This window comes from Macrobrachium nipponense, chromosome 13 (genome assembly GCF_015104395.2).
Source record: "Macrobrachium nipponense isolate FS-2020 chromosome 13, ASM1510439v2, whole genome shotgun sequence".
Lineage (NCBI taxonomy): Eukaryota > Metazoa > Arthropoda > Malacostraca > Decapoda > Palaemonidae > Macrobrachium > Macrobrachium nipponense.
The window spans coordinates 15,627,627-15,652,492 of NC_087206.1; the positions used below are offsets into that span (position 1 = coordinate 15,627,627).

At 36.7% G+C, this 24,866-nt stretch overlaps 1 protein-coding gene and 9 non-coding genes across 10 annotated transcripts in view; 4 read left to right on the forward strand and 6 right to left on the reverse strand.

Moving 5' to 3' along the window:
- Window positions 1-24,866, forward strand: part of LOC135225658 (uncharacterized) — a 230,601-nt gene that overhangs the window by 128,181 nt on the left and 77,554 nt on the right. The gene's annotated exons all lie outside the window — the stretch shown is intronic.
- On the reverse strand, window positions 9,888-9,958 carry Trnag-gcc (transfer RNA glycine (anticodon GCC)). Its single transcript has one exon. It is a non-coding gene; the product is annotated as a tRNA-Gly (tRNA).
- Window positions 11,077-11,147, reverse strand: Trnag-gcc (transfer RNA glycine (anticodon GCC)). The gene has a single exon. It is a non-coding gene; the product is annotated as a tRNA-Gly (tRNA).
- Window positions 15,007-15,077, reverse strand: Trnag-gcc (transfer RNA glycine (anticodon GCC)). Its single transcript has one exon. It is a non-coding gene; the product is annotated as a tRNA-Gly (tRNA).
- Window positions 15,327-15,397, forward strand: Trnag-gcc (transfer RNA glycine (anticodon GCC)). Its single transcript has one exon. It is a non-coding gene; the product is annotated as a tRNA-Gly (tRNA).
- Trnag-gcc (transfer RNA glycine (anticodon GCC)) lies at window positions 20,346-20,416 on the reverse strand. Its single transcript has one exon. It is a non-coding gene; the product is annotated as a tRNA-Gly (tRNA).
- Window positions 20,676-20,746, forward strand: Trnag-gcc (transfer RNA glycine (anticodon GCC)). The gene has a single exon. It is a non-coding gene; the product is annotated as a tRNA-Gly (tRNA).
- Window positions 21,296-21,366, reverse strand: Trnag-gcc (transfer RNA glycine (anticodon GCC)). Its single transcript has one exon. It is a non-coding gene; the product is annotated as a tRNA-Gly (tRNA).
- Trnag-gcc (transfer RNA glycine (anticodon GCC)) lies at window positions 24,166-24,236 on the forward strand. Its single transcript has one exon. It is a non-coding gene; the product is annotated as a tRNA-Gly (tRNA).
- On the reverse strand, window positions 24,789-24,859 carry Trnag-gcc (transfer RNA glycine (anticodon GCC)). Its single transcript has one exon. It is a non-coding gene; the product is annotated as a tRNA-Gly (tRNA).

A 24,866-nucleotide genomic window follows, 5' to 3' on the forward strand; every position in this document is an offset into this window, starting at 1 on the left:
TCACTTGTATGTAAGGATTGAATTTTTAGGTGGTCTATTGCCTGTTTAAGCCCATATCAAGGGCATAGGTGGTTTTGTCACATAGAGGTCACGTCCCGTCGACAAACCCCTTTGAGCTCTTCAGCTGCACAGGTCACATCCCTTAGCTGGAGCTCCTAAGGAGAGCAGACGAAAAGAGGCAGTACTTGTCAAGTCAGCTTCCTTAGCAGGTAAGAGTCATTAGTTACCTATCAAGTAGTTGTTTCACAACGATGTTGCTGTCTCTGACCCTCCTCCAAAGGTGTCAATCAGCTATGTATATAACTGCCAGGTCAGTTACATATTTAAAAATGACATTTTTATTTTAAAATAAATTTTTAAATATACTTACCTGGCAGTTATATACAATCAGAAACCCACCCACCTCCCCTCAGGGGACTAGAGGGCGAGAAAATCTGAGGTTTCCAGGTAACTATCTAGAGGGTGTACAGGTAACGATCACCTGACCGACGGTCGGCGATTGCCGCGAGTTTCGAAAAATCTGTGGTGACGTCATGACGTCAGAGAATATAGCTATGTATATAACTGCCTGGTAAGTATATTTAAAAATTTATTTTAAAATAAAAATGTCATAATTGTTTACAGAGTTCGGAAAAAGCTAATTCTTTTTCATGTTGCAAAAATTCAATTCTCTTATTCTTATCTTTAAGCTTAAGACGATTTGAAATTCCCAAACCTAAACTTGCAACAGACCTGAAGACGTTGAGTGCCGCAAATATAAACAGGTTACGTCTTTCTAGGGTACTGTGTCTCACGGTCCACATAAGTAGATCACGAGCCAAGCATTCTGCTTCAGCAGTTTTGTTTTGCAAGTCGAATGACAACATCTCTGCGACACTTAAAGTTTGAGCTATCGAAATCTCTGGATTAAAAGGAAAATGATGAGGGTGTAATTGATTCAATGATTTGGCAAACCGCGATAAGTCGCTTTTTAGGTTAATGACATCATCCTCTGGCAGGAAAATCGCTCGCAAATCAACTTCTAGAACTATATTGCTTGCTGTAATGAAAATGTCCTCTGTTCTTTCGATGATAAAGCCATGTGTAAAATGTATATTTTTTGTTTTAGCACTCTTCCCACACGACTAGAATGTCTGAACAAACAGTACCAATCCAAACAATATATGCTTCATGTTGGAAACCTGCAATTAGTGAGATATATGTAATTACTCGTGTTTGAATTAACTACTACTATACAAAACAGATAAAATATTTTCATACAAATTTTATATACATGTATACACTTTTATCATGCAAGTTTCATATATACTTTTTATTAGGTATGTTTCATATATATATATATATATATATATATATATATATATATATATATATATATTATATCCATACATAAATTCTTATCTTAATTTTCTTTTCTTTCCTTCTACCCTCTTTCCCTTAACTGCGAACATGAGCCAACGGCATTGTTCTCACGTCAGTAGGTAGGGATATGTTTTGAACTTTTAGTCTGTTGGCCGTTAATATTTCTAAAATGCTAAACGGGCCTTCAAACTTAGGTTTTATCTTGTAGTTCAAACCCTTGCGTACATATACCTGTATATATATTTGATCGCCTACTGCATATGATTTAGTTGGCATAGCGATTTTATCATGATTTCTTTTCATTATGATTTGTGATTCTTCTAAATTCTTACGAAGTATATTATATCAGCTTACACTTGCTTCCATAACATCCCGTAGGGGATTTGACAAATTGGTGTAGGCGAAATACATGGAAGATGTCCCAGTGGGGTACCGTACAATGCCTCGTGCGGCGACATTTTGATAGACATGATATGCGGTTAGCCATAGAACGCTGGTATGGCAATCCCGTTGGGTCGTTCCCCAAGTAAACTCATAGGCATTTAAAACAGTTCCTATTTACTCAAAACTAATCCATTCGACTCTGGGTGATAAATCATTATTGATTTTCTTAATGCAAAGGAATTCACACAACGAGTTAAGGAAATGATTATTGAATTCTCCACCCGAGTCAGAGATTATCATGTGTGGAATTCCATGTTTACAAATGTAGCATTCGTAAAATTTCCTAGCACATTCAATTGCGGTTTTAGTTTTTAGTGCTATCAATTTTGTATATCGAGTCAAGGCATCTATTAACACTAAGAGGTGCTTATTTCCTCGGTCAGACTCATAAAACCCTGTTAATAAATCTAAGTGTACTCTTTCAAAGGGTTGGTTGGGCACGGGATAGGCGCCCCCAAGCTGACAGGTGTCTTAGTGTGTCCTTTGTTTTCATGACAAATGTGACAATTGGCTATGTGTTTTTTTATATCTGTAAGCATCATAGGCCAATAAAATAGTGATTTGGCTTTCTGTGACATGATAGAGAACCCTGGATGACCATGTAATGGATCGGAATGCAACCAGTTTAAGACGATTGGTATAAGCGAGGTTGGTACCACTACCTGGTCGTTAGTCACCTGCAGGGTGCTGCGGGTTTTCCTTGTCACGGACCTACACAGAATGTTATCCTTAATTATATAATTCTGCTGCGTATACTTCACACATTCCTTATCTTTAGGATTGCCGTTCGAGGCATCTATTATTTTCTTTAACTGCTGATCTTTCCTTTGTTCAGTCTGTACTAGTTCAGCGCTCCAACCTGGGTCTTCCTGTTCAGATACAGCTTTAACATTATGCATGGTTGTTAATATATCTACTAGTTCAGGTAATGGCTCCATACAAGATGGCGCGGGGTTGCGTGATAGTGCGTCAGCAATGATATTTGCTTTCCCAGGTAGATATCCTATCCTTGTGCCAAAGTCTTGAATGATCATATGCCACCGAGTTCTTTTGGGACTGTGACTAAAGCCTTTGAAGAAGTCGGTGAGGGGCTTATGGCCAGTAAGAACCATGACAGGATAGGCGTATATTATGAATTTAAAATGTACTAGTGAGTTAACAATAGCTAGCCCTTCCTTGTCTATTACTGCATATTTACTTTCAGAAGGTCTCAGTTTATGTGAATAAAAAGCTATAGGGAAGAACTGTTTATCATATTGCTGAAGCAGTACCCCTCCTACCCCTTGGTCTGAGGCGTCAGTTGCGATAAAGAATTCCTTACAGAAGTCAGGGAATTTTAAGATAGGTGAACTGCATAATTCCTCTTTCAAGGTATCGAACGCTTGTTGATGCTTTTCAGACCATATCAAATCTACGCCCTTCTTCATAAGATCGGTTAGAGGAGCGACTATAATTGAATAATTGCGTATAAAATGCCGGTAATATCCACTACAGCCTAAAAATTGCTATCCCCTTGACGTTAGTAGGTATTGGAAAGTTACGGATAGCCGACACCTTATCGTGGACTACCCAAAGACCTTGACTAGACACCGTAAAACCTAAATAGACTAGTTCTGTTTTTAAAAACTCACACTTTGTTATCTTCACTCTTAAATTATGTTGCCTTAGTCTCTGCAGCACTAGCTCTAGTTTACGTAAATGTTCTTCTAAAGTATTAGAAAAGATTACAAGATCGTCCATATAGGCATGTAGGGTATCCTCTAACAAGTCTCCGAACGCTATATTAATCATTCTGGTGAATGTAATTGGGCCGCAACGTAAACCAAAAGGCATACGTAAAAATTCATAATGTCCCATGGCTGTGCTGAAGGTGGTGTATGGGATACTCTCTTTTTCTAAAGGTATCTGGTGAAAGCCTTTAAGTAAGTCTAAACTGGTGAAATATTTGTTCTATCCTAACAAGGATAAAATATTGTCAGTACATGGCACTGGGAATTGATCGGGAATCGTTCCTCGTTTAAGCGATGGAAATCTATGCAAATACGCCAAGTTCGATCTTTTTTCGGTACGACGATTAAGGGGAAGTTATAAGGGCTGTTCGATTTCCTAATGACTCCTTCTTCTAACATTTACCTACTTCATCATTGATCTCATTCTGGAATTTCATAGGGAGTCGGTACGAAGGTACGTAAATGACTTTATGCTTGTCTTTTAGCCGTATTTGGTGTTCTATGACATCCGTTTTTCCCAGAGATCCCTCGGTAGTGGAGAAAACATCATGATAGTTAGAAGATAAAAAAATTTCTGCTGAATCTCCTCTTGAATGTTTTTATTGATTTTACTTTTGATAGATTGTAAGAGGGATTCGTCCACAACAGGTTGAGCATGATTAATTTCATCAACAGTAAGAATGCGATACTTGTAAACTTCCGTATCCACGATGTGTTGATTTTTGTGGATCACTAGATTGGTATTCAAGTGGTTACAGACTTCAATGTTAACTTGTTGCTGTGAATCAACAGTGTATAGTGCTTGTGTTACGGACAATCCGTTAATTTTCAGTGTGTCGGAAAGGATTAACATTTCAGATCCTGGCAAAGTCTTCTTTACACGCACTAATATATTCGAAGGTACGTTCGGCTCGAGAGTTTGCATGCAATCTGCTATTACGGGTGTGCGAGAATTCTGTTGGGTTGCTTGAACAATGTCATGATTCATGAGACAAATGATTGGTTCCTCAATGTGCGTTACTGTTTGATTATTTGTCTCTTTTTTGTCCAAAACTGATTTTAAGGTGTTAGAAGATTTATAGAATTTTCCTTTGATATACACACCGTGTTTGGCAGGGGCTAAGGTAATGTTTTGCATGCCCATAGACGGGTATCCTATAATTACAGTTGGATACATATCAATGTTTTTTACAACTATAAAGGTATCGGTAAGCGTGCGCTTACCCACCTTGTACTGAATCTGAGTTATGCCTACCACACTTAATTCATTATTACCAATACCCGAAAGTCGTACTCCGGACTTTTCAATAGGGAAGTTTGAAAACAACATGTGATGAGTCCGCAAATCCAAGATATTACGTGGACTACCGGAATCAAAAAACAGTGTGAAGGGTCGGTGTTCTAAATTTACGGCATGCAATTTAGGACGTAATTCATCTTTACTGATAATAGCATGTATACGGTGAAATTCTACGGGAACCTGCACTGATTTTTTGGATTCGGTCGTGTGGTTCATAGGAAAATTCTGGATCTCACATAGATCTTGTAAGTGATTAAATTTGTTATTTGATTCAAAAGATGTTGATACGAATGACCTAACATCACTCTCTCCCCCGCTGGAGTTAATTACGTGGTATTTGGTTTGCTTTGCACACTCGGAAAGTTTGACTGACTCTGAGAGTTTTAGACAGACGGCCCGGGAACAGAATTTCATGAAGCACGATTTGTTTGTTTTTGTTTTTGAGCAGAGTTACTGTTTACCTATTTCTTTTTATATTAATGAGGATTCTTCTTCTTATTATCATTGGCAACATTTTGTGGGTTTTTAGCATTATGTTGCTGTTGGTTACATGAGAAGGAGTGATTGTAAGAATGACTGGAGGTGTTATGAATTGAACAGTAACGTGTTCGGCAGTCTCCAATCATATGCCCTGTGCGCTTACAATTAAAACAAGTTAACCTTTCTGCGTTATTATTGACTATATTTACTTGCTTTGGTTTACTTTCATTCTTTGCAAAAACTTGAGTAAGCAAGGGGTCCAGATCTGTGCACTTAGACATATGTTTCTTAGTCTAGCTCCATACTGTCGGGCGATAGCTTCTTGTCAAAACAGCGTACCAAGGCTTCCAAAAACATAGCTGTCAAGCAGGTTAAATATGTGAGCCTGATAAAATCTTTCACAGCCATGCTCCTTCCCGTAACCCAAGAGGAAGTAAGCAAACTATCCCGATATTCATTCAGCTGGTCAGCAATTAGTGCTGCCCTCTCTACAACGTTAAGTTGAGTCATAGAGACTAGATTAATGATGTTCCTCAAAGCTAAAACTACATCCAAGGCTTCTTCACCGCCATATATGGCCCGTAATCTAATTTTAAATTCATCCCATGTATCCGCCTCTTGGAAAGAGACTCCTTTCAGTTTCGAATCTGCATCTCCTTTAGCAAAGTCAATGAAACTTTTAGCTTCCTGTAATTGTAAGGATGGGTCAGTGATGCATTTTGCTTTTAAATGAGCATCCACTTATGAGATCCAAGATTCGACGCTTTGAGGCAAGAACCCGTTGACCCAGCCTTGAAAGGGAGCAATTGCAGACCTAGCACTGACTAAGGTTACTACCGGGTTGTTGGGTGCGGGGTTAATGGGTGCAGAGGTAGCCATCATGATTTTTGTTTTTTTCTTATCACTACGATTACTAGCGATCCTATCGAAATATCTATATGAATACACTCGTCCACTGCGTAAACGCATATGCAATATAAGATAAGAAAAAATGTGTTACAGATAACAGTGTCCCCCAAAATGATAAGATTAAAAACAGATATGATAAGGATATTTCCGGATAACTTCTGGAAGAAAAAAAAATTAGCAACAAAGATAAAAAGTCCTGCAGGGCGAGAATTTGAAGTTGAAGATAGATTCCTGCAAGAAAGGAAGATTAAGAATAACGTATAACTCACCTCCAGGAATAATGGACGGTCGATCTGTGTATGGAGAACACTCAAAGTCACACACCAAAATGAATAAAGAATTGTACTTAGCTTTGGTATATAAGAGGAAGATCTTGCTGTTTAGGTGACGTCACGGCCTTGGCTTCGATGTTGCTGCTCCGCGGTGACCCAAATTCTCAGCTGGCGTTCTGATTGTGCGTTGTTTGTTTGTTGAATGATTCGTCTCCCGTTGCTTGGTCCGTGATGATCCAATGCTGCAGACATGTCCGGTTTGTTTCTTGAAGTGCTGGAGATGCTCAATAAACGATGATACAATCTCTTGAATGATTTTTAATGGAAGACATTTCTTACGTTGCCATAAGAGAGACTAAGTTGCTTGAAGATTCTCTTGCCTTCGTTGACTTCTGATATGTTACATTTTGTTAGTCTTCGGATGACATTGAACGATTAGAGCTGCCACGAATGTAGTGCTAGGCCTTGTATAACGAGGGGCACTGTGAGGTTATTAAGACCTGCGATGTTATACGCAAGTCTCGTGTTGTATACTTCCCATCCTCGTCGGAGATTGCGACGATAATTTCTAAGTCAGTATCTTCTTTTGGTATAAAGGCGGAGATGTTTCAAACTCATGATGATAACATTAACAATATATTTGCGAAACTACATCTCTTGAGTAGAGGCAAGAAGGTGGTTAAGAGAACTGGAGTCTAGGAGGGGAAGTAGAGTTCTGAGTTACAATGCATTTACAAAATCATAGGAGAGCAAAGCTTAGCTCAGCATACTAACATACAGACAGACGAACATGTGAGAGGAAGTCACGTAGACGTCTGTGGGTTATAGGTCAATAGGTTCTCAGGCGAAAGCACTGTGACCTGTTTGACACAACAATGGATTTGATTATCACAGGCAAATGCAAACCAGGGCGTCGCTTATACAACACGCCAAGGCCTAGCTTGCATTCTGTTTATCAATCTGTATCACACTCCTTGCTATCTCAACAGTGACCCCTTGGGTCATTGGCTTATTTATATATGGAATATATATATATTTTTAAATGTAACCCTTACACACACATGCATATATATATATATATATATATATATATATATATATATATATATATATAAACTATATATATATATATATATATATATATATATATATATATATATATATATATATATATATATATATATATATATATATATATATATATATATATATATATATATAATATTATATAATATATATATATATATATATATATATATATATATATATATATATATATATATATATATATATATATATATATATATATATATATATATATAATATATATATGTATATATATATATATATATATATATATATATATATATATATATATATATATATATATATATATATATATATATATATATATATATATATATATATATATATATATATATATATATATATATATATATATATATATATATTATATATATATATATATATATATATATATATATATATATATATATATATATATTATATATATATATATATATATATATATATATATATATATATATATATATATATATATATATATATATATATATATATATATATATATATATATATATATATATATATATATATATATATATATATATATATATATATATATATATATATATATATATATATATATATATATATATATATATATATATATATATATATATATTTTTATGGACAGATAGGTAGATAGATATTGATACCTTAAATTACGTATGAGTAGATGATGTTGGTATCATGTTCTTCCCTCTGTGAAGGACCTAGATTAAATTAAAATCAAGTACTATTATCAAGAAAGTCTGTGGTACACAGTGTGTACCATAGGTCACAGAAAATAGGAATTAACATCTATAGGCGATAAGTTGGTACCTGGCTGAGCTGAGAGGGATCGCTTGTGGTTCTGGTAGTGACGTTTCATATGCAGCGTCAACAGCGGTGTATAAGAAGTAAAAGATTTCAGTGCTTTTCAAGCATCGGTTGTTCAGTATTCGAAATCTTGCCTGCCACGCGGGAGGCCCGTGTTCGATTCCCATCCAATGCATAGTTTTGAATGGAAGAGGAAATCGAGGTTGATTTCAAATAGCTAATGTTAAAGCAGTGCTGCTCAGTTAGCATTAAAATTGTAAACTTGGGAGCGAACTAGATTGATCAGCCGAAATATTCCTGCTGTGTGGATCTCAATGTGATTTGGTGACATCCCCAACGTGAAGTTTACAGGTTAAGTTGCGAGTGAAGACCTGCTAGGATTATTGCTCATAATGAAATGAATATTTCAAATAATATGAAGATGGACCATTATTATTATATTACTGATCAAGGCAAATCTCCTTTGAGGAACAGGATGACTGGCCAGTAATTTACTGGTCTGGTAATTCTAGGTAAGCAGTTAAAATCCTAAAGGTGGAGCTTAGTCAGTAGCTGTTATTTCCAAGTGAGACAGGTTGCTTGTGATGTAGAAGTATTTTATAATTTTTATCTAAAGAAATGGTGGTATTATGAAGTGGTAGCCATGTACAACAGAGCTAAGGAAAACATTGTAGTTTACTGTACAGCTGCAGGAGTTGTCAGTGACCTACGCATACTATTTTGACATCAAACCTGTCCCAACTATCATGAATGCCAATTTTTATCAGTAACCATCCTACCCCTCTATCATTACCCTTCCTATTTCACTATCATCAACTCTTCATATTCTAAAATGGGCCTCCTGCGTGGTTAGGCGAGAATTCTACCACTGAACTACTAATGCTTAGAGTATAAATAAAAATGTTGTCATTTGTTGATCCTAATATTGTCTAGTCACTGTCAACTTTAAGAAAGTCGGTTGTTGTTTTCTCTATCTAAATTTCATGTTAAGTTATTCACTATTGGCTTTAAAAATTTCCTCTTTGTCTTGACAGTAAAATAGTAGTTCTTTCTTGCTCTCTAAAATGTGGAGATAGAATATTACTGATCAAGGCAAATCTCCTTTGAGGAATTGGATGACTAACCTGTAAATTACTACTCTGGTAATTCCAGGTCAGCAGTACAAATCCTAAAGATGGAGTCTAGTCTATAGCTGTTTGGCTGCTATGAAGTAAAACTAGTATTTAATAATTTGTATCTCAGGAAATGGTGCTATTATGAAGTGGTAGTTATGCACAACAGAGCTAGGGACAACTTTGTAGTTTACTATACAGCTGTAGCAGTTGTCGGTGAACTGTACATAATATTTTGCCATTTAGCCTGTATCTATCAACTACCATGAATGCCAATTCTTATCAATGTCCATTTTACCCCTCTATCTTTACCTTTCCTATTTTATTATCATCAGATCTTCTTATTCTAAAACTGTGCATCGGCCGGGAATCGAACCCGGGCCTCCCGCGTGGCAGGCGAGAATTCTACCACTGAACCACCGATGCCTAGAAAATGTTTACAAAATTGTTGCCATTTGTTGATCCTAGTATTTTCTAGTCACCGTCAACTTTAAAAAAGGTAGCTGTCACTGGTTGTCACCAGCCTTTCGGCAGAGGTGGTTGCAATTCCTTGTCTGTATTGAACATGACTGCTGGTGTGTTAAATTCTTTGATATTTTCATGGTAGAATAGTAACTTCTTGTTTCTAAAATTGTAGCATTATTTTATAATAGAAAGTTTACATGAACAGCAAAAAGCCCAGTAATGTGATACCCTTACTAAGACGTAATTATCACTATATCTCACAGTGCAAGTGCCTCCCAGACCTCTTATTTGTGTTATATCAAGTTAATGACAATTCATATTTGAAAGGTAATAATTGATCTCACAGTGGTTAAAGATCATGCAAAACCAGTTTCTAAATCAGCTGAAATTATAAGTTATTCTCACAATTTACTTAAATAAACTTGCATTGAAGTGAAAGTTTTAGCTTCTATGGTACACATTTGAATCTCACTCGTATAGTTATTAAAGGAGTTTATAATAGATAAATTAGATATTTTGTAGTGTTATGAAATGAAGCCTGAAATGTATAAAGTATGATAACTTTGACAAAGATGAGAAATATATGACAAATAATGAATTTCAAATGAAAGATAATCCAGGTTTATTCCGAATAGCTAATATTAATGCCGTGCTTTGTACATAGCATTAAAATTATGAACATAAGAGCCAATCAGCTCGTTCAACTGAAATATTTTTGTGGTGTGGATTTTAATGTTTGAAGTTGAAGGATTATGTTCGTAACAAAATATGCTAGGATTATTGTTCGCACTGATATGTATATTATAGGTAATATGGACATAGCTTATTGTTATTACTGATCAAGATACATCTCCCTTAAGGAGGAGTTTAGTCTGTAGCTGTTATTTCCAAGCGAGAGTGCCTGTTTACAATGTAGAAATTGTGGTTATATAATTTTCATCTGTGGAAGTGGTAGTACTATGAACTAGTAGTCATGTTCAATACAGCCAAGGAAATGGTTGTAGTTTACAGTATCAACCTATTCTTATATCATTAACTGTCTTATTCTATTGTCATCAACTCTTCATATTCTAAAACTGTGCATCGGCCGGGAATCGAACCCGGGCCTCCCGCGTGGCAGGCGAGAATTCTACCACTGAACCACCGATGCTTGAGAAAATGAGCAAAAGTTTAAACATTTGATAATCCTAATATTGTTTAGCCACTGTAAGCTTTAAGATGCAAGTTGTTGCTGGTTTTCACCAGTTATTAGACAGAGGTGATTTCAACTCCCATTTTCTATAACTTCATGCAATGAATCAATTGGCTTTGCATCACATCCAAGCAAATATGAATATTGTAGACCTCCAGATGAAAAGGCTACATAGATGAAATTAATGGGAAGAGAATTGAATGATATCTCAGAGTGAGTAAATTAATATTTTCGCAATATGGGAATGTCATATTGCCCTAATGTCTTTGGATTAAGTAAAGATATGCATGATATAAAGGTGTATTAAATTTATTGATGTTATAAATCAAAGTGTTGTTTAAGATGTAGCCTAAAAATTAATACCATATTGTTTTATGAGTCTAGGGGATATGAGTAGATTTGTACACAGAACATCTAGTGGGTTAATGGTGTCACAGATTGGAACTCCACATGCAAACTATATGTCACAATTTTGATAGTTATAATAGTTGGTTGGTTTTAGAATGAGCTGGCTTTATGCCAGCACAATCTGCTCACTATAGCAGGACTTAATTTGCTAAGGTGTTATTGTATAAGGTTTTGCAGAAAGTATCAGAGGTGATGCAGATGTTACCCATAATTGCTACATTATTTAATCCTGGGAATTAATGGTCTATCTTCCCATTCTGTCACCTTCAAGTAACAAACAGAATTAACTTTTTCCTTGACAGTCATAATTCGTTTTTCATAAGTTCTAACAACAATCCAACAAACGTGCTATTTATTGCCTGCTTTTTTATCCCTGCCAAAAATCTTGTTAGTTGTTAGATCCAGATCTTTATTAATTTATGCAAATTGTGCATCGGCCGGGAATCGAGAACGGGCCTCCCGCGTGGCAGGCGAGAATTCTACCACTGAACCACCGATGCTTGGGAAAATGTTGGAGGCTGCCTATTTAATCTCTCTAACTCCTCAATTGTTATCACTTCGATGCAGTCAGCTGCTCGTCAGTTACTGCTTGCGAAGCTTATTTCCAATTTATATTTTTGTAAGGTAGTTTATACTCTCGGTATTTAACGCAGATTTTATAAAGGTTCTATTCACTTTAGCTATAAAATCACAGAATTTTCATTTTCTACCTAATATTCTAATCGATAATTTATAATACTTATGCACCATGTTTCTCCGAACATCATATTCAAAGCAGATTGAAGACATTAGATGCTTATAAGGTACCAACTATTTAATTGTTGTCGAAAGTAAAAGTTATGTGACTATGAATCTATCTCTGTTCTAAGTTATTCTCACTAATATCTTGAATTTTGCTGACAAAATGTAATGTCTTATGGTCCACGTTTAGATGGTGATTGCAGAGTAATTTTTATAGAGAATTTACATTATCATTATTTTGCGAAAAATAGGATACGTACAAATTCATACAACCTGTATAACTAACATTTCACAGGACAATTTATAGGATCAGCAAATTTTCAGTATCAGTTTTTATTTGATAGATTTATAAGGAACAATTGTCTCTTGTTCAGATATTATTAGAGAGAGAGAGAGAGAGAAACGGAAACAGAGATACGAAAAAGAGACTAAGCAAGATAGTTTGACAAAATGTGTTGTTCTATTGCTACAGGAACCTAACCCCGCCAAATAGGAAAAAAAAGATTAACTGTGCAATAAAAGGAAATCGTCATAGATGAATATACAATCAAGTCTTATGTTACATACATACACACACACACACACATCCGAAAAATGCCATTTCAGATGGCTCGTTATATAAAATATCTCTTTATCTATAATTCTATTCTTTCCTTGATCTTCAAGTAAGTCACCAAGGCAAATCAGTTTTTTCCACCACACCCCCACAATTAAGTAACTTTCAGGTGTAGCTGAGATTTGCTTCGTCATGTCTTCAATTGGATCTCTCTAAGTTCTAGTCGTGGGTAGAGAAGGGAAGGAAATAGCGATGAAAGTGAGGTATAAGTATAGAGAGCATGGTATATAGAAAACAAAATGTCTACAAACACTTAGTCCGTTTTTTACGGTGTCACTTTTCCTATATTTGATTCATAAACCTTGACCCAAAGTGCGATATTGTGTAGATGTGGCAGCATACTGTCTAGCTATTTGTGTTTACTCACATCAAGTTACTCCATTTTTAAGTAATGCATATATATATATATATATACATATATATATATATATATATATGATATATATATTAATATTTATATCGATATATAAATAATATTATTATATAGATATATATATATTAGATAATAGATATTATTATAATTCCTTATAAATTATTTAATATCCCTAAATAATATTTATTATTAATTAATCAATCAATAATATATTATATTATATCTATATATATATATATATATTAGATATATATATATATATAATTATATATGTATATATTTATATATATATATTAATATATATATAATATTTTATATATATAGATATATATATATATATATAATTAGATATTAATTATATATTTATCTTATCTAATAGATTAGATATATTATATCTATCTAATTAGATAATAATCTAATGATAATAATCTATATATATATATATATATATATATTATATATATAGATATAATTAATATATAATTAGATTAATAATATTATATATTGGTAATTATATTTTTATATTAATATATATATAGATATAGATATTATATATCTATATAATATAATAAGATACTATATCGATATATGTATATATATCTATATATATATATCTATATATATATATATATATATATATATATATATATATATATATATAGATATATATATATCTATATATATATAGATATATATATATATCTATATATATATATATATATGTGTGTGTGTGTGTGTGTGTGTGACAGACATAGATAAATAGATGGATATGCCTTTAATTACATATGTGCTAAAGATGTCGATACATGTATTTTCTACTGTGAAGAAAAGAAATGTAAATAAAATCAGGGACTTTCTGCAAAGTCTGTGGTAGATAGGTTGGATGAAGAAGTCATAGAAAACGGGAATTCAGATCTCCAGTCGATAAGGGAGCTGTGGGGGGAGCAGAGAGGATTGCTTGCGGTGCTGATAATGACGTGCAATTTTCAACGTCGAAAGAGATGAATGAAAAGTAAAAGATTTAGCAATCTAATCAAGCATCGGTGGTTCAGTGGTAGAATTCTCGCCTGCCACGCGGGAGGCCCGGGTTCGATTCCCGGCCGATTCAAAATTTAAAATTTAGGAGGGAATCCTAGTTGATTTAAAATAGCTGATGTTAATATCAGAACTTAATTAGATACTCGTATATAGTGTAAAAAAGGGGGACTTAATTGTCAACCAGCTTGATCAACGGTTGTATTACAGTAATGGGGATATTAAGCAATATGGAGATTGTTATTACTAATCGGGACAAAACATACTTGTGACTGACCTATAAGGTATTGATCCAGTAATGCATAGGTCTGTGGTTAAAATTCTAAAAGGAGAAGAACATAGTCTCTGGCTTTTATTTCCAAACAAGATTGCATGCTTATAATGTAGAAGTAGTTGTAGTACAGTTTATATCTAAGTAAGGCATGGTTTTTTGAAGTTGTAGTCATGCAAAATGGAGCCAAGGAAATGGTCACAGTCTACTGTATAGCTGCCGAAGTGGTTGTTGGAGAACAGTGCATTATATTCCACCATTTATTGGTACCAATAACCATGATTGCCAATCCCTAATAGTGTTCTTTCTACCCTACAGTCCTTACCTTTCTTATTCTACTATCATGAACTTTATATTACATATTCTAAAAATTTGCATCGGCCGGGAATCGAACCCGGGCCTCCCGCGTGGCAGGCGAGAATTCTACCACTGAACCACCGATGCCTAGAAAATTATTACAAAATTGTTGCCATTTGTTGATCATAATACTGTCTAGGCACTGTCAACTTTAAGAAAGCCAGTTGGTGGTGGTTGCCAAGTCCTGTTTTCTAGATCTAAATTTCATGCTATGTTGTGCACCATAGGCTTTGAAAAATTCCTTTATTATTTAATGCTTGTGATGTTGTTATTGACGTTTTATTTTCAGCATCAACAGGGATGAATAAAAAGTAAAAGATTTCGCTGCCTTCTCAAGCATCGGTGGTTCAGTGGTAGAATTCTCGCCTGCCACGCGGGAGGCCCGGGTTCGATTCCCGGCCGATGCAAAATTTTGAATGGAGGAGGGAATCCAGGTTGAGAGAGAGAGAGAGAGAGAAGAGAGAGAGAGAGAGAGAGGGTGTAATTGCTATATGGATAGTTAATGACTGAATTGGTTGTTGGTGGGTTCTGGGCTGTCTGCTGGTGGTGTTTATTGTTGGAGTTCTGTATTTTTAGTGTTTTTTCAGTCAGTCTTGGGTTAGAACCTGTGACAGCCAGTAGTGTTAGCAGAGTGTGTTGAAGGCATTTAGGTCAGGTAAGTTGTGTTTTGTTGATTTTTTTTTAGTTATTGTTGAGTTAGTGTTGTTTGCTTAGAGTTGTTGTGCCTGTGCTGTTGTCTTTGTTGTTGTTTGATTTCTTGGTGTCGTTAGTGGGTGTGTGTGTGTTGCCTTTTATTTTGTGTTGTTGTTTTTGTGTTAGTGATTGGTTGTGCAGTGGTCTTTTGTTGTGGTTGCATTCCATGGTGGTTGTTGTTGTTGGTTGTTGTTGTTGGGTTGTGGCTCTTGGTTTTGGCTTGTGGTTGTTTATATCTCTGTGACCTCGACCAGTGGACAGCACAGGATAGCCCTGGAATATCTGGAGTTGGTAAGTACATGTGTTTTTGTTTTTTTGTTTTTTTGTATAGGTGTAGGTCAATTGCCCTGCTTTATTTTGTTGTGTAAAGAAGAAAGTGTGACTGAGGGTGGGTTTGGCAGCTGGATCGATTAGGTTAATGTTGGGAGGGTTTTGCCACTTGTTTTTTTTCTAGCTTGTGATCCCGCCACAGTGTTAAAACTGGGGACTTATTATTCAGCCAGCTTGATCAGCTGTTGTAGTTTTGCAATGGGGATATTGAGCAATATGGAGATTGTTGTTATTACTAATCAGGACAAAACATACTTATGACTGACCTATAAGTTATTGATCCAGTAATGCATAGGTCTGTGGTTCAAATTCTAAAAGGAGAACTTTGTCTGTAGCTTTTATTTTCAAACGAGATTGCATGCTTATTATGTGGAAGTAGTTGTAGTACAGTTTATGGTAATTTGATGGTAGTCTTGCAAAATGGAGCTAAGGAAATGGTCAGTCTACTGTTTAAATGTATAAGTGGTTGTTGTTGAACTGTGCATTATATTCCACCATTCACAGTGGTACCTCGAGATATGAAATGCTCAACTTACGAAAAACTCAAGATACGAAAGCTAACACGAAAAATTTAACGGGTCTACATACGAAAAGTTTTCAAGATACGAAAGGTTTCTGTAAAGTCCTAGATTTGCCCGAACCACCGATAACAATTTTGAAACTCGCGCGCCGCCAACTGAGTATACTCGCCACCATCCTCCTGTTCTCCCATTGGTTCCTGATGCTAGTCACCGCCATGAGATCCTTCTCTCCTATTGGTCAGCATCCCTCCCATGATGCATCTACTTTGCGGCGTGCTTCTTCAGCCACTCGGTACCAGCATCGTTATCGTACGCACGCGGTATTCGTTTCGTTTGGTCTAACGATTTCGTTTATTAACGTAAATTCGTTAGTGATTTCGTTGCAGTATACGTACTTTATCGTGTTGTGTGAAAACTTTACTCTACTTATACGTAAATTACGTACAGTATAACGTAGTCATGGGTCCCAAGAAAGTTGAAATTCACGGAAAGAAGCGAATGCTCTCTTTGGAGACAAAGATGGAGATTATCAAGAAGTATGAAGCTGGTATGCGATTGAGTGTGATCGCCAAGGAATACGGCCGAAATTCGTCGACAATAGGCACCATCCTTAAGCAGAAGGATGTCATCAAAGCAGCTACACCTTCCAAGGGCATCACAATTTTGTCCAGCAAGAAGACCCACGTGCACGACGAGATGGAACGGGTGCTTCTTGTCTGGATAAAAGACAAAGAAATCGCTGGCGATACGATAACGGAGACGGCAATCTCCCACAAGGCAAGCGCTATTTTCGGCGATTTGATTGCCCAGGCGGAAGACGACGGAGGAGAAGGGACATCAACGCCAACCCCAGAGTTCAAGGCTTTGCATGGGTGGTTCGAGAAATTCCGTAAACGGACTGGTATCCATTCGGTGGTGCGGCATGGGGAGGCTGCCAGCTCGGACACGAAAGCAGCCGAAGCCTTTAAAAAGACGTTCAACGAGATGATGACCAAGGGAGGCTACAGTTCTCAGCAAGTCTTCAACTGTGATGAGACTGGCCTTTTTTGGAAAAAAAGGCCTCGTTGGACGTACATCATGGAGGAAGAGAAGAAGCTACCCGGCCACAAGCCTATGAAAGACAGGCTTACGCTCGCACTTTGTTCAAACGCCAGTGGGGATTGCAAGGTGAAGCCCCTACTGGTTTATCATTTCAAGACTCCTCGAGCCTTCAAGGCCCACAAAGTGCTTAAGGAGAAGCCTCCAGTGATGTGGAGGGCTAATGTGAAAGCCTGGGTAACGAGGCTTTTGTTCACGGAGTGGGTAAATCTGTGTTTCGGCCCGACAGTGAAGAAATTCTTGGAATAGAAGTGCCTTCCTCTGAAATGTCTGCTGGTGTTGGACAATGCCCCTCCCCACCCTCCTGGCCTCGAGGAAGATATCCTAGCAGAGTATTCCTACATCAAGATTCTTTATCTTCCGCCTAACACCACCCCTCTCCTCCAGCCCATGGACCAGCAAGTGATATCGAACTTTAAGAAGCTGTATACAAAACATCTTTTCAAGAGATGTTTCGACATCACCGATACCATAAACCTCACCTTGCGTGAATTTTGGAAGGAACATTTCGACATCGTCATATGCATCCGACTCATCGACCAAGCTTGGCAGGAGGTTTTGAGGCGAACCTTTAATTCCTTGTGGAGGAAACTCTGGCCTGATGCCATATCCGCCCGAGACTTCGAGGGATTTGACATGGGCGAAGCTGGTGCTGCAGATTCAGAAACAGTTGACGATCCTGAAACTGTTTTGGAACCAGATCTTGACGAGATCGTTGCACTCGACAAGTCCATGGGGCTGGTCGTCGACGAGGACGACATCAACGACCTTCTCGAGGAGCACCAAGAGGAGCTTACGACGGATGACCTGAAGGAGTTGGAGGCCATGCAACATAACGTCGTTCAAGAGGAGTTCTCTAGCAGCGGCGAGGAGGAGGAGGACAACCCTATGACAACAGCAGAAATTAAGGATGTTTTAGCCGCTTTTCATAAAGTGCAATCGTTTGTAGAAAAAAGACACCCCGAAAAGGCTCACACAGGTCGTATGCTTACGCAGTTCGATGACGTTTGCCTGAGTCGTTTCAGGAACATTGTGAAAAGTAGGCAGAAGCAATCTTCCTTGGATAGTTATTTTTTAAAAAGACCTTTAGTATTAACAGGAGTATGTAAAAAGGAAGAACCAAGTGATACTAAAAAACAGAAAGTTGAAAGTGGTAATGAAGTTGAAAAAAAAAAAACCTACGTAAAGTATAAAAAAGTAAAAAAAAAATTAAAAAACAAAAAAAAGACAAAAAGAAGTTTTAATTTTAGTTTTTTGTAAAGTTAAGTGTTACATTTTGTTAATGTGTTTCGTAAATTTTAGTTTAGTTTACCCTACATTTTTTATGTGTTTCGTAAAGTTAAGTGTACGTACGTACGTATCTGCCGTTTGTCCTCCTCCTCTGTCGCCACTTTCGAAGATAGCCTCACTTGAAAGGTAAGCTTCCACATTTTACTACATACGTACAGTATTTCTTGTATACCTTGTACACTAATACACTTTTTTCACAGGTAATTAGCAGTATGTTATTAATTTCATTGTTTATAGGTCAATTTAGCTTTATTATGAAATTTACTGGGGTGTTTTTGGAGGGCTTGGAATGGATTAGCCATTTTACATGTAAAATGTGGTCCAAGATACGAAAACCTCATGATACGAAAGGCGCCTTGGAACGGATTAATTTCGTATCTGGAGGTACCACTGTATTAGTACCAACTACCATGATTGCCAATCCCTATTAGTGTTTTTTTGCCCCACAGTCTTTACTTTTCTTATTCTACTCCTATCAACTTTATTTATATACATTCTAAAAATTTGAATTAGCCGGGAATGAAACCTGGGCCTCCCACATGGCAGGCAAGAATTCTACCACTGAACCACTGATGCCTAGAAAATGTTTGCAAAATTGTTGCCATTTGTTGATCCTAATACTGTCTAGGCACTATCAACTTTAAACTAACATCTCCAGTTGATAAGCTGGTCCCTGGCAGAGCTGAGTTGATCGCTTGTGATGCTGGTAGTGATGTTTTATTTTCAGCATGAATAGGGATGAATAAAAAGTAAAAGCTTTCACTGCTTTCTCAAGCTTCGGTGGTTCAGTGGTAGAATTCTCACCTGCCATGCATGAGGCCCGGGTTCGATTCCCGGCCGATGCAAAATTTAAATTATAGGGGGGAATCCTGGTTGATTTAAAATAGCTGATGTTAATATTAGAACTTAATTAGATGCTTGTAGATAGCGTTAAAAAAGGGGACTTAATTGTCAACCAGCTTGATTAGCTGTTGCAACTATTACAGTAATGGGGATATTAAGCAATATGGAGATTGTTATTACTAATCGGGAAAAAACATACTTGTGACTGACCTATAAGGTATTAATCCAGTAATGCATAGGTCTGTGATTCAAATTCTAAAAGGAGAAGAACTTAGTCTCTGGCTTTTATTTCCAAAAAACAAGATTGCATGCTTATAATGTAGAATTAGTTGTAGTACAGTTTATATCTAGGTAAAGCATGGTAATTTGAAGTGGTAGGCATGCAAAATGGTGCCAAGGAAATGGTCACAGTCTACTGTATAGCTGCAGAAGTGGTTGTTGGAGAACAGTGCATTGTATTCCACCATTTATTGGTACCAATTACCATGATTGCCAATCCCTAATAATGTTCTTTCCACCCTACAGTCCTTACCTTTCTTATTCTACTATCATGAACTTTATATTATATATTCTAAAAATTTGCATCGGCCGGGAATCGAACCCGGGCCTCCCGCGTGGCAGGCGAGAATTCTACCACTGAACCACCGATGCCTAGAAAATGTATGCAAAATTGTTGCCATTTGTTGATCATAATACTGTCTAGGCACTGTCAACTTTTAAGAAAACCAGTTGTCGGTGGTTGCCAATTCCCGTTTTCTATATCTAAATTTCATGCTATGTTGTGCACCGTAGGCTTTGAAAAATTCCTTTTATTATTTAATAGAGGATTGCTTGTGATGCTGTTATTGACGTTTTATTTTCAGCATCAACAGGGATGAATAAAAAGTAAAAGATTTCACTGCCTTCTCAAGCATCGGTGGTTCAGTGGTAGAATTCTCGCCTGCCACGCGGGAGGCCCGGGTTCGATTCCCGGCCGATGCAAAATTTTGAATGGAGTATGGAATCCTGGGTGATTTTAAATATCTGATGTTAATGTTAGATGTTAAACAGATCCTCCTTGATAGTGTTAAAACTAGGGACTTAACATTCAACCAGCTTGATCAGCTGTTGTATTTCCGCAATGGGGATATTAAGCAATTTGGAGATTGTTGTTATTACTATCAGGACAAACATACTTATGACTGACCTATAAGTTATTGATCCAGTAATGCATAGGTCTGTGGTTCAAATTCTAAAAGGAGAACTTTGTCTGTAGCTTTTTATTTCCAAACGAGATTGCTTGCTTATTATGTAGAAGTAGTTGCAGTACAGTTTATGGTAATTGGATGGTAGTCATGCAAAATGGTACCAATGAAATGGTCAGTCTACTGTATAGCTGTATAAGTGCTTGTTGTTGAACTGTGCATTATATTCCACTATTTATTAGTACCAACTACCATGATTGCCAATCCCTATTAGTGTACTTTCTACCCTACAGTCCTTACCTTTCTTATTCTACTATTATCAACTTTTTTATTTATTCTAAAACTGTGCATCGGCCGGGAATCGAACCCGGGCCTCCCGCGTGGCAGGCGAGAATTCTACCACTGAACCACCGATGCCTAGAAAATGCGTTCTAAATTGTTGCCATTTTTTTATCTTGATTGTCAAGTCACTGTCAACTTTAAGAAAGCCAGTGTTGCTGGGTGTCAGTTCCCATTTTCTATTTTTATATTTTATGTTTATGTTGTACCACTCTGGGTGTGAGGACCAGAGATTAAGACAGGTAGCTGGGATACTGATGATTTATTTACAGACAAACTGGGTTGACATTGACAGGTGAGGACGGATAAGTAGTTCAGTCTCGCACTGCGAACAGAAAGGACTCTGAGACAGTAAATTTGTGTTTTCTTACAGACATACATTTAGATATATTACATTGTACAAATAATGGAATTACATGTGTTATACATCGGCGGAAAGGCCGCAGAACGCTCTGTCGGATGGAAGTATGAACAACGCGACTTTATGAATTTGGGAATGAACAATGAATATGGGAAAAAGGGAAAAAGGTTGACGGAGAATCGTTTGCACTCGACAAGTCCATGGGGCTGGTCGTCGACGAGGACGACATCAATGACCTTCTCGAGGAGCACCAAGAGGAGCTTACGACGGATAACCTGAAGGAGTTGGAGGCCATGCAACATAACGTCGTTCAAGAGGAGTTCTCTAGCAGCGGCGAGGAGGAGGAGGACAACCCTATGACAACAGCAGAAATTAAGGATGTTTTAGCCGCTTTTCATAAAGTGCAATCGTTTGTAGAAAAAAGACACCCCGAAAAGGCTCACACAGTTCGTATGCTTGCGCAGTTCGATGACGTTTGCCTGAGTCGTTTCAGGAACATTGTGAAAAGTAGGCAGAAGCAATCTTCCTTGGATAGTTTATTTTTTAAAAGACTTTAGTATTAACAGGAGTATGTAAAAGGAAGGGGGAAGACCAAGTGATACTAAAAAACAGAAAGTTGAAAGTGGTAATGAAGTTAAAAAAAAAAACCATACGTTAAAAAGTATAAAAAAAGTAAAAAAAAAAATTGAAAAACAAAAAAAAGACAAAAAGAAGTTTTAATTTTAGTTTTTTGTAAAGTTAAGTGTTACATTTTGTTAATGTGTTTCGTAAATTTTATTTTAGTTTACCCTACATTTTTTATGTGTTTCGTAAAGTTAAGTGTACGTACGTACGTATCTGCCGTTTGTCCTCCTCCTCTGTCGCCACTTTCGAAGATAGCCTCACTTGAAAGGTAAGCTTCCACATTTTACTACATACGTACAGTATTTCTTGTATACCTTGTACACTAATACACTTTTTTCACAGGTAATTAGCAGTACGTTATTAATTTCATTGTTTATAGGTCAATTTAGCTTTATTATGAAATTTACTGGGGTGTTTTTGGAGGGCTTGGAATGGATTAGCCATTTTACATGTAAAATATGGTCCAAGATATGAAAACCTCATGATACGAAAGGCGCCTCGGAACGGATTAATTTCGTATCTCGAGGTACCACTGTATTAGTACCAACTACCATGATTGCCAATCCCTATTAGTGTTTTTTTGCCCCACAGTCTTTACTTTTCTTATTCTACTCCTATCAACTTTATTTATATACATTCTAAAAATTTGAATTAGCCGGGAATGAAACCTGGGCCTCCCACGTGGCAGGCAAGAATTCTACCACTGAACCACTGATGCCTAGAAAATGTTTGCAAAATTGTTGCCATTTGTTGATCCTAATACTGTCTAGGCACTATCAACTTTAAACTAACATCTCCAGTTGATAAGCTGGTCCCTGGCAGAGCTGAGTTGATCGCTTGTGATGCTGGTAGTGATGTTTTATTTTCAGCATGAATAGGGATGAATAAAAAGTAAAAGCTTTCACTGCTTTCTCAAGCTTCGGTGGTTCAGTGGTAGAATTCTCACCTGCCATGCATGAGGCCCGGGTTCGATTCCCGGCCGATGCAAAATTTAAATTATAGGGGGGAATCCTGGTTGATTTAAAATAGCTGATGTTAATATTAGAACTTAATTAGATGCTTGTAGATAGCGTTAAAAAAGGGGACTTAATTGTCAACCAGCTTGATTAGCTGTTGTAACTATTACAGTAATGGAGATATTAAGCAATATGGAGATTGTAATTACTAATCGGGAAAAAACATACTTGTGACTGACCTATAAGGTATTAATCCAGTAATGCATAGGTCTGTGATTCAAATTCTAAAAGGAGAAGAACTTAGTCTCTGGCTTTTATTTCCAAACAAGATTGCATGCTTATAATGTAGAATTAGTTGTAGTACAGTTTATATCTAGGTAAAGCATGGTAATTTGAAGTGGTAGGCATGCAAAATGGTGCCAAGGAAATGGCCACAGTCTACTGTATAGCTGCAGAAGTGGTTGTTGGAGAACAGTGCATTGTATTCCACCATTTATTGGTACCAATTACCATGATTGCCAATCCCTAATAATGTTCTTTCCACCCTACAGCCCTTACCTTTCTTATTCTACTATCATGAACTTTATATTATATATTCTAAAAATTTGCATAGGCCGGGAATCGAACCCGGGCCTCCCGCGTGGCAGGCGAGAATTCTACCACTGAACCACCGATGCCTAGAAAATGTATGCAAAATTGTTGCCATTTGTTGATCATAATACTGTCTAGGCACTGTCAACTTTTAAGAAAACCAGTTGTCGGTGGTTGCCAATTCCCGTTTTCTATATCTAAATTTCATGCTATATTGTGCACCGTAGGCTTTGAAAAATTCCTTTTATTATTTAATAGAGGATTGCTTGTGATGCTGTTATTGACGTTTTATTTTCAGCATCAACAGGGATGAATAAAAAGTAAAAGATTTCACTGCCTTCTCAAGCATCGGTGGTTCAGTGGTAGAATTCTCGCCTGCCACGCGGGAGGCCCGGGTTCGATTCCCGGCCGATGCAAAATTTTGAATGGAGTATGGAATCCCGGGTGATTTTAAATATCTGATGTTAATGTTAGATGTTAAACAGATCCTCCTTGATAGTGTTAAAACTAGGGACTTAACATTCAACCAGCTTGATCAGCTGTTGTATTTCCGCAATGGGGATATTAAGCAATTTGGAGATTGTTGTTATTACTAATCAGGACAAAACATACTTATGACTGACCTATAAGTTATTGATCCAGTAATGCATAGGTCTGTGGTTCAAATTCTAAAAGGAGAACTTTGTCTGTAGCTTTTATTTCCAAACGAGATTGCTTGCTTATTATGTTGAAGTAGTTGCAGTACAGTTTATGGTAATTGGATGGTAGTCATGCAAAATGGTACCAATGAAATGGTCAGTCTACTGTATAGCTATATAAGTGCTTGTTGTTGAACTGTGCATTATATTCCACTATTTATTAGTACCAACTACCATGATTGCCAATCCCTATTAGTGTACTTTCTACCCTACAGTCCTTACCTTTCTTATTCTACTATTATCAACTTTTTTATTTATATTCTAAAACTGTGCATCGGCCGGGAATCGAACCCGGGCCTCCCGCGTGGCAGGCGAGAATTCTACCACTGAACCACCGATGCCTAGAAA